Raw genomic sequence first — 10,818 nt, forward strand, 5'->3', positions numbered from 1 at the left:
TTTAATTTCAATACCCAAAGTTTTACCAATGTCCAACATCTTGCGAGCTTCCTTAAAGAACATTGAGGAATAAGGGCCTTTCTTATTTCTATGATCCACTTTATCGAATTTAGCCTCAATCTTTGTGAGATGCTTTTTTTTTTTTTTTTTTAATTTTCCTTCTTCTCACTCCCCTTCTCATTTTAATTATGGCATCAACGGACGAACTAATGCCGGGAAAGTTACTCCCATCTTTAGAGTACCGCCTAGGTAACCCTTCAACTGCTTCTACTCCCCCACTGGAAATAACATAATCCTCTCCATGAAAGGCCTCTCTTCTTTGGCGGTACTCCTCAAAAGACTGAGTAATACAACGTGAAGCACCTTCCTTTTGGTTCAAATCTACAAGTAAGTTAATTCCCTCCACTTGAGCAGCGAGCTTTGAGATTAATCCTGAATATTTTCCACTATCTCTAACCCTTTATCCGAAGCCTCCAGAGGACTCTCAGTCTCAGCATATGCTATTCCAGTTAGCTGATTATTGAGATTCTCATGAGCTTCAAAAAAGCAATCTGTACCCCTTTTAATTCTCGTTGACGTATCAATTTCAAAATACTCCCAAAACAGGTATGCCTTTTAAAGTCATGATTTAACAAAAATAACACCTGCTAGCAAATTTTGTTATCAATTTAACAGAATTTCAAAATACTCCCAAAACAGGTATGCCTTTTAAAGTCATGATTTAACAAAAATAACACCTGCTAACAAATTTTGTTATCAATTTAACAGAATTTGATGTAAATGGTCTATTTAAATAACGGAAGATAACTTCGAAAGTAAAATTGATTTTTTTTTGAAAGTTTGAGAGTCTATTAGTCGTTGAGTGGAGGTATTATGAATTTTTTTCTTCAAACTATATTTAATAGAATAAATAAAATTTACTACACAGTTTTTTGGGGTTCTGGTGGTAGGATGTGGCAATTTTGGGTTCTCCTTGTTGCTATATCAGTGTTTGGTTTTGTTGGTTTCTTGCCAACTTCCTTCGACCCTTGGGCGGCATATGATTATCGGGATGTGTTCGTATTTGTTTGCTCCTTATTGTGTTGTGCGCTCCATCCCTTTTTCATATCTCCATTTGAATTCACAGACTCCAACTACAAGCCTCTACTGCTCTTGTACATGAACTATATATGGCACGATTGACAAGTTGTGGAGTTGAAAAACCACAGACAGATAACAGTTTTTATTTTTTTTGGTCATACAGTATACATCAGCGGGGGTTAACGGGGTGTTAGTATGTTAGTAAACGGGGGGTTCAGAAGCTATCCGTATCTCTGAAATCTAAACCTGCTCCCCGTGAGTCTCGAACTCAGGTCACCATTGAAGAGAGAAATGAGACAACTAACTTGACAAACTTGGTTTCTCACAAATAGCAGATTTGAAAACTCAAAAGAGTGATCAACTATATATTCATCCAACTGACCACCCTCTCCTCCAAATTAAAATGGGCGATGGTGTGTGCACGTGCTGGCATGCGGGGCAATCCGGATTCCGCACAGATAATCTGAACTGTTCAATAATTTAAAAAAAGAAAAGAAAAAGAAGAGAGGGCCCGTGAAAAATCAGCTGGATTGGATATGTGTACGTGCTCGATCCAATCTTCTAATTTTTCATTCAGATTACATGCGGATTATTCGTGTGACATCCGGAGTGGGCCCCACGTACTGGTATGTGCACCGTTGGTGTCTTTAGTAGCACAAGGACTTGACCCAAAATGGGTATTAAGAAAAGATAGCAATTAATTAAATGTGTCACGGAAAAGAGTGAAAGTAAATTTCCCAATGATTATCATTTGCTTAATTTCATTCACTTCATTTGAATTTTACAAAATAAAATACATTTCCACTTGCTGCCAGATGACTCACAAGCAAAACAGCTTATTCTGTATCAATTTATTGTAACTATTTTTAGCTTTCTTTCCTTCATCATGGAATAAAGCACTTTAATTGAAACTGAAATACTCCAAAAGTGGTGGAATTAGAGTAGTTTTAGCCTTCAAATATATCTGAGTTATTCTGTCTAAGCCTTGTGAGGGTACAGGCGGATTGGAAGACCTTTTTCAGGAATAGACATGGGATCGACAATCATCTTCTCGTTAGGAATCACCTTTTCCCACTTGAACCTTCTCACCAAGTTGTGCATGAACACAAGTATTTCCAATTGGGCGTATTCTTGTCCGGGGCACATCCTCGGCCCTCCTCCAAAGGGCACAAATGTGTACGGAGCCGGTCCAGACCCCTCAAATCTCGAGGGATTGAATTTCAGTAGCTCTGGAAAGAATTCAGCGTTCCTGTGCGTTGAATGCGCACTCCAATATATTTGCATATCAATATAGAATAGGAAATATATTTAGATATTAACAACAAAATAATTTTCAGCTTTTGAAGTAGACATGTTAATTGAGGGAATAATTATGGCCCCGTTTCGTTAAGGGAAATAATTACTTATTTTTTGAATTAAATGTGATGCCTTGTAAAAGAATGACCTATCTCGTAAAACGAAAAATAAATAATTTAAAAATAAGAACCTTAGCACACCAGAGCCTAAGTGAACAGGCCTGGGGGGAATCTTCACATCAAAGTTGATATCAACTGTCTAGCTCTCAAATACAACCATCCAAGACTTATTGCTCCTCCTATCGAAGAATTTTTCATTGCTGAGTGGGTATCAATCTGAGAGAGAGTGGTGGGATGAGAGGAGAGAGAAGGTTTCAATCTGAGCCGTCCAAAAGTGCATTGGACGGCCCAGATGTACCGCGCGGACACCACGTGCGATATACCCACCAGCACCGAAAAATTTCTCCCTCCTATCAGATCTTCACGTCAATTACATATCACAAAAAACGAAAACAAAAAGTCTGCAGGCCAATAGTTGACTCATTAAAAAGCCAAGATCCCTCGCTAGACAGCAAAAACAACCTGGGTATGCCTTTTAATTCTTGTTGACGGATTAATTTTCATCAACTTTTATTGATAGAATTAATAGATTTTAGTGTTAGGATTTGGCAATTTTTCGGGTTCTCCTCGTTGCAGTTTTTGCTATATGATCAGTGTTTTGGTTTCGTTGGTCTCTTGCCGACTTCCTTTGGGCCTTAGGCGGCATATGATTATCGGGATGCGTTCGTGTTTTGGTTTCGGTTGTCTCTTGCCGACTTTCTTTGGGCGTTAGGCGGCATACGATTATCGGGATGTGTTCGTGTCCGTTCATTCACTCCTTATTATGATGCCATTGTGTCCTGGGTCCCTTATTCGTCTTCAACGATTCAATTTTATGCATTAATAATAATTACCTTCCAACCCTTTGGAATTGAGACACCATTGTACATGAAATCATTGATGGCATCTCTGAAAGAACCTTGGACTGGTGGAGCAAGCCTCATCACTTCACATGCCACGTTCCACGAATACTTCATCTTCTGAATATCATCCCAATTCAACATTTCACCTGCTGCTTTTGAGTTTGCAATTTCCATTTGCTCTGTTCTCACGAAGTAAAAAAAGTACCTCAAATCACAATAAGCTACTTTCCCTTGATTATTCTTCAAACAAAATACTGCTATATGTTAATAATTTTTTTTCATAGTCTCCAGGTCTTGTATATGACAAAATTCATGTGATACCAAAAAAAAAAAAAAATCCTATTCTCAATTTCGTACAGAAAACCCACCATGCAAGTATAATAAGCTGTGAAAATCAGCTTTTAAATAAAAGTCGTTACATCTCTTATTGGTCGTTATGTTGCGAGATTTTATACATCCGATATTGTTATATACTTACATGTATCCGATATATGGCTGTAACACCGATACCTATATGTCTCCTGATACTGCAATTTAAAACCGCGGTGAAAACTTAGGTAGACTGTAGGCAAGCACAAATTAAAAAAAGAGAACTTTGAGAGAAGACAGGAAATGAGAATTACCTCTGTAGACGCCTTCGTAAACCTCAGGCAACTCAGCAAGAAACTTAACAACGGAAGCACAAGAGGAGCTAGCGGTGTCATGGCCACCGATCAACAGCCCCAAGATCTTATCAGCAATGTCGGCCTCGTGCATGAACTTTCCATTTTCGTCGCTCGTCGAAAGCATGTGCGACAAGATATCCTGCGCGGGCGACGCCTTTCCCTCTGCAAAATCCAGCTTCCTCTGCTTGATAATCGCCACCAGTTCCGTCCTGATGAGATGAGCCGCCTTGATCGCCCTGTTAAACGGGGTTCCGGGCAAGTCTATGGGGACAGATAATATCCCCGCTGCAAAAGCGGTGAAGGGGTCTTCGAACCTGGCCACATGGCCGGGATCCTCGACGCTGACGAACAATCGACAGGCGATCCAGAACGTGTAGTGCTTGGTGAGAGGGTACACCTCCACCTGGTCTTTATTCTTCCAGTCAGCCGCAAAGTGTCGCTGGGCGATCCCGTCCATGATTCCCACGTACCTCTGCAATGCCTCCGCCTTGAGGAAGTTGGGGAGCATTTTTTGCAACCGGATGGCCTCTTCCTTCGACGAGGTTTGAGTCGAGGCCGGGAAAATCTCGTCGACGGAGCTGGGCCACAAGGCCTGGACGAGCTTGTTCTCGTTGGAGAACAGGAACTTGTTGCCGGCCGCCCCGCAGAACACGACCGTGGGAGAGCCCAAGAGTCTCGCAGAACGAGTACTTGGCTATGCGATCGAAGACGAATTTCTCGGGGTGACCTTTCCATCCGGCGGAGAGAAACTCGTGACTCTCGCCCACTATCGGGAACCCGGCACTGCCGGGTGGGAGGTTACTGAGACCGGAGCCGGTTTTTTTGCCGTAGAAAAGGAAGTGGAGAGATAGGGTGACAGAGAGAACAAAGAAGGCCAGGAGAGAGGCATAGAATAGCTCCATGATTGCTATTTCTTGTGTTCTCTGATTGGTGTGTGTGTGTGTGTTTTGTAAGGGGAAGAAGCAAATTTATAGGCAAAAAGCAGCTTTCCAATGTGGTTGCATTTATGCACTGAAAAAAGAAGAAAAAAAAAGTGGTTTAAGCTTGAAATGTTTAAAGTCTAAGTTTGCCGTAATTGAAAATTTGGGATACAAAATTAAAGGTGGAGTATACAAAATTAAAGGTGGAGTATGTACCGGGTGTGATGCTGTATTTCAGATTTTTTTTTTCCATTTTTCGAATCTGTATCTGTGTGATATCGGTCATGTATGTGGAACTCTGTTCTTTCTGTGTCTCTTGTTTAAAAATCCTATTAGTAGTTTTGTGAGATTTAGTTTTGTGAGACTTGATTAGAGATAAAGTGTTTCTTTGTGAGAGCTTTGTTTGTTTGTCACCATTGTTACTCTTCGGACAATAGTTCTCTTCACATAGTGGAATCGTTTCTCATTTTCTTGCCCATGGAGTAGGTTTACAGCTGTAACTTGAACTTCGTATATCTCGGTCTCTCTAATTCGTTTTTGTTGTTTGGTTTTGGTTTGGTTTCTCCGTTTGTTTTGTTGGAATTCACCCATGTGGGTGACGGTGATGTCTGGCCCAAAGTCAAGAACGGATTTGCTTGAGCAGCCACTGATAACTTTTGGCAGCTATTGGAGATCCGGAAAATCTCATGCATGAAAATAGCATTAATTGTTCTTGGATGTTTTGTCATGACCTGCGCGCCAGCTGACCTGCTAACTACTCGCCTAACCATGTGGCTCAAAAGGTTAACCTCAAGTTATACAGTAGGTCGTCCCACATCGGTAGTGTACGGAAAGTTGATTCCGTATATTATGAAATGAGACGAGCTACTGTATAACTTGAGGTCAACCTTTTGAGCCAGGTGGTGAGGTGAATGGTAAGTAGGTCAGCTGGCGTGAGTCTTGACAAGTGGTATCAGAGCTTGCACCAACCAGATGTTTGCTTGGTTGCAAAAGGGCCAAATTTATATAGAGAACTCCACGCCGAACATTCCCATACAATATGCGACCATGATTCAGTGGAGTGTCCACACAATATACATTGTGCCGTGTTGAGGATGTGACGGTGAAATAAGAACTCATGGTTGGCAAAGCATTGTTACAAACAAACCATAGAAAGATTTTTAATTTGGAGGGTAATTTCAGCCGCCATAGCAGCCGCCAAGGAAGGCTATGCATGCAATTGGGGGGATGAGAGTCTGGATAAGGAGCCAATTATATGCTGACTTGAAGGTAAAATCTCCCTGATTATTTGGTTCCCAAACAGGTGTGTCAATGGAAGGGGGCAAGGGGAGAGGAATTGATTGAATTGACTCAAGAATTTGGGACGGGAGATAGTCTTTTAGCCGATCCATACGCCAAGACAAAACTACTAGAGTCAAACAAGTCTCTAACTTTAAGATGTACAACGTTGGGTGCAAAATATAGTCAAACAAGTCTCTAACCAAATAGATAAATCACTATTAGCTCCAAGTTGTTTGGTTTGTTCTTGGTATTCCTTCTTGTACTATTCTCTCTCTTTTTTAATAAAATTCTTCTTCACTGTTCAAAAAAAAACAAAAACAAAAGAGCTCCAAGTTTCCAAATTACACCATGATTAAGATACGGTATGATAGAGTAAATTACGCCCTGTTTTTCGGATATGTTTGGTTTGTTGTTTTCTCAATACCATGGCGATCAATGATCGTCAGGTTGTGGTTGGGTCCTTCAGGACCCGTCGCACAACATCTTTATAAGTTGGCATCTCCAAAAGAAAGCAATAAATTAGAACAGCGGGAGTATTCGATGGAAGGAGTGTCGCAGTAAGGATTTCAATGCTAGAAGTTCCGGTGCTGAGTTACTCCAGTACTCCACTCTAAAAGGTCTCTAGATTGCCAATGAAACAATTTGATATGAAGAATGGTGGTGAGATTGGGAAGGTGAGAAGTGATAGAGCCATAGATTAACTTCTTTTTATTTTTCAATTTATTGCGGTGACTTCATGGCTTCATTTCATTTTATTGTGGTTGATCATCATGGCAAAGGATGGATGGGAGAGGGTGGAGCTAGAAAATGGTGGTGGTGGATAGCAGTTGTGTTCTAGTGGATGGTGGTGTTAAAAAAAAAAAATTAATGTATTATTGATTGTATCTAAAACATAACCCTAGAATACTTTTATATAGGCTATAAGACTTGACCATCATTGATTGTATAAACAGATTGATTGTATATAAGCAAAATTGATGTGGGATTTTGTTGTAAGCCTAGCATTTCTCTTTCCCATGGCCCTCAACACAAAAAACCTGACACATCACTGCTTTACGTGTTCAATTTGATGGAATTAAACAGGAGGAGCCCAATTGATTGAGGTATGTAAATTAAGTTCAGACGTCGCGTTAACATTGAAAAAATTAGGGTTTTCTAACAATCCGTAAAAGCCCTAAAAGTATGAAAACGAATCACTATCAGCAAAAACTATATGCAAGCAATCAATGGCACAATGCAAAGAAATATGTAGAGAACCCCAGAATGAGTAAAAATCATGAGAATGAATCAAATCAGCATAATTATTGTGTAGTTACAGATATACTTATCCAAATGAAGTAAATTCTCAAAACATTCTAAGTATCACCTGTGGAGTCGCACAAATACCGCACCCAATGATCTTGATCGCGAACGGCTTTGAGTCCATAAGCCCTCCAAAATCTAACAGAAAACCCCTTTGGAAAATTGCTCTCACAACAAGAAAGCCACCTATTTGTTTTCTTCTTCTACCGCTATGTCTTCTTTTTCTTATCACTATATTAGTAATTGCTCGTGCTTGAAGGCACGATGCAACACCTTCGAAGCACAACTTAATGGAACTACCCTCTCTTTTGACCAACCCAACAACAAACCCGGATGTCAATCACGATCTTATTGTTATCTTAAATAAGCTTCAAACAATATCCATCTAATTAGATTCAATTAAGCAGATATAAGAAGAAGAAAATCAATCTACAACAACCAATAAAAAGAAACTTGTCTAAATTTCAGGACAAAGTATAGTCACAACTTAGGCGAATTAAACTACTGCATAATGACATGCTCTTTCCAACTGCCCTAACTTCCGCCAAAACATATATGCAAAGGGTCAGGACAATGACTACCTACTGTGTTTTTTTTTTTTTTTGCTTCAACATACAATGCCACAAAATCAGTTAATCACCGATCTGAAACCAAGAAAAATTAAAAGAAAGATGAATATGGGAAAATAGAGTCGAACTAATATGATTACAATAGCTCATATGTTTGGGCGCGGATATCAATTCCCTTCCTTGAGGGTCTTCTTAATGGTGATCATAGAAATAGAGGCACAATTTTTCAATTTGAAGGAGGCACCTCCCTCGAAGCCCCAAGTTATATATCTAAAGATGACATGGCACAACACAACCGTGCAACAAAAGAAAAATATGTTGAGCACATTATGAGAGTTCAAAAGGCTGAACACTTACAACTCCATCTCAATTTTCCTCTATCTATAAAACTTTCTAGACCAATTAAAATTTTCAGCATACATTAAAAGTACCTACCCGTGTTCGATCCAAATACTTCCAACTTCAAACTTTCTACTTACACTTTTTCATTGCACATACTTCCGACATCAAACTTCTCACTTAACGTATTTACTTAACAAATGATCTAATTGAAATCATCCAAAAAACAAATAGAATTTTAGACGTAAAATATGAACCAACAGCTTTGAGCTATAACTTATGATCACAAAGGAATATTTCAACAACCTTGAAATACTAACTTTGAACATTGTCTTATATGCCTTCAATTTCAATCCTGGCTCATTTACGTTCCTTTTAATATTGCATATCTAACCATAAATAAAGAATTACCCCGAGTATTTAGTTTAAACTTTAAAATTTTGAGAGAGGAATATTTGTCTTCACCAAGGTTATAAACAAATCTAATTTGATTGAACTATACATAAGCAAGAGAGAGATACATTAATTATGCTTGAAAAATGAGATGTGAAATTGGTTGTTTTTTTCCTACCAAAATTTGTGTTTTAAAATAAGCTTCAGATATCCAAATGGTCAATTCAATGCAAAGAATATGAGTAGCAACATATCGAAGACGAATCCAATGCTACCCATTTTGCTCTCTTTTTAATCACATGCAAAAGTCAATCAATGATTCAAATTTTCTTTCCATTAGTCGGATTTCTTCAACATTGATATCAAAACTTTAATAGAAACATACAACAATTTTTTTTAATCCTAAAACAAACATCAATTGAATTGATCAGAACTCAAGAACAAAAACTAACGAAAAACTCGTAAAATAGAGATTCTTAACGTTAATGATGGATTAGTGAGAAGTTGATTGCTATTGTGTGAAGTTCTCGATTCAAGCTTCACTTTGCCAATTAAATCCCAGGGTACAATAAAAATGAAAGTCAGGGCCTTATCAAAGACATTGAATGCAATGAGAAAGTTAGTTTGGTTTTTTAAATATAACTTACAGTGTCATTCCCATCCGATTAAACGTCATCATACGAACCTGCAAAGTAGGAAATAACATACATTCAGTATTCAAGCAATTATCACATATTGTGTAAATGCACAAAGATTCTCATTACTAAATGGTGTTTCAATGTAGTACACTACGACTAAAGGAGAAATAATAATTGGACACAGATAAAATGGCCATAATCAATTTGCAAAGAAAAAGAGAAATTATAAAGTAAACTTTGATAATGGAATTTAACGTTAATATATGAATATATTAATTCTAATCGTGGTAAGATTTGACCTGATTAGTGGTTTTTTTTTTTTTTGCAAATTTATTTACGGGGTGATATATTTTCCGTTGAAAATGCATAAATAATGGTTGCGATACATTACTTTTCTAGAACATTTCCAAATTATAAGCATGATTTAAGAAAAAAGTATACCAAATGTGTGCCCAAACACCTTTGACCTGAAAATCCATTCATCGTATGCTAGGTGTTCATGGCACATGCCATGATGTCATGTCTAACCGCTCTAGCTTGGTGACATCATGGTGACGTTCGGCCCATGCTAGCCTAGCTCATGGAACATTCTAGAAGCTCCTAAAACCAAGTGGAAGGATCTTGATGCAGACCCTCACTTGGGCCGCCTAACAGGTAGGCCATTCGGCTCAGCCCACCATGTTACAGCCCATCTCATCAGCCCCGTGGATTGATCATTCTGGGGTTAGTCCCAAACCGAATAGGGTCGGCTTGGCCTACCCCGCTTGTCTCAACCCGTTTGCGTGGCCTACTCGATCCGCTGTGCCCATTCGGACCCAGTCCAAGTGGATGGTCGGGTTCAGCCCTCCACACATACAATCCGGCATCCAAACTCGAACTGTGCTGACAAAAGTGTTTGATACATAATAAATCTCGATGAAGAGGCCAAGAGCCCTTCCACGCATTGGCATCAGAAGGTGCACTATGGTGCTAGGAGTAAGAAAGTTGGCATACTTCAAGTCTTGTAAGATGCTAATCTAACTACTCTAACCATACTAACATTCGTTGAGAAAAAAATTCAATGTAACTTAGCTCGAACCCATTAGACTCATATCTTAGCACGTCATTGGCTATCACTCATATCTTAGCTCAATGTAAAATTCAATTTTTAATGGGTCGGCTATATGTCAAGGGTTACTTGTTTACTCAAACCCATTAGACTCATATCTTTGTGCACAATAACATCTAAATATTTATGATTTATCAATATTTTTAACTTTTTTGTTGGGTTTTGTTTTCACCTCTAGATTTCTGTAGCTCTGAATTTCATGTAGATGTAGTATACCTTACTCATTCTGGGGTGCAAAGAAATTCCAATATGAAACTCCAAATTTG

The 10,818-nt window shown here is 38.8% G+C and overlaps 1 pseudogene; it reads right to left on the reverse strand.

Annotated features, from left to right (window-relative positions):
* Positions 1-1,803: 1,803 nt before the first annotated feature.
* LOC131336453 (beta-amyrin 28-monooxygenase-like) lies at positions 1,804-4,949 on the reverse strand (annotated as a pseudogene).
* Between the last annotated feature and the right edge of the window lie 5,869 nt (positions 4,950-10,818).

Source organism: Rhododendron vialii, chromosome 1a, assembly GCF_030253575.1.
Source record: "Rhododendron vialii isolate Sample 1 chromosome 1a, ASM3025357v1".
Taxonomy (NCBI): domain Eukaryota; kingdom Viridiplantae; phylum Streptophyta; class Magnoliopsida; order Ericales; family Ericaceae; genus Rhododendron; species Rhododendron vialii.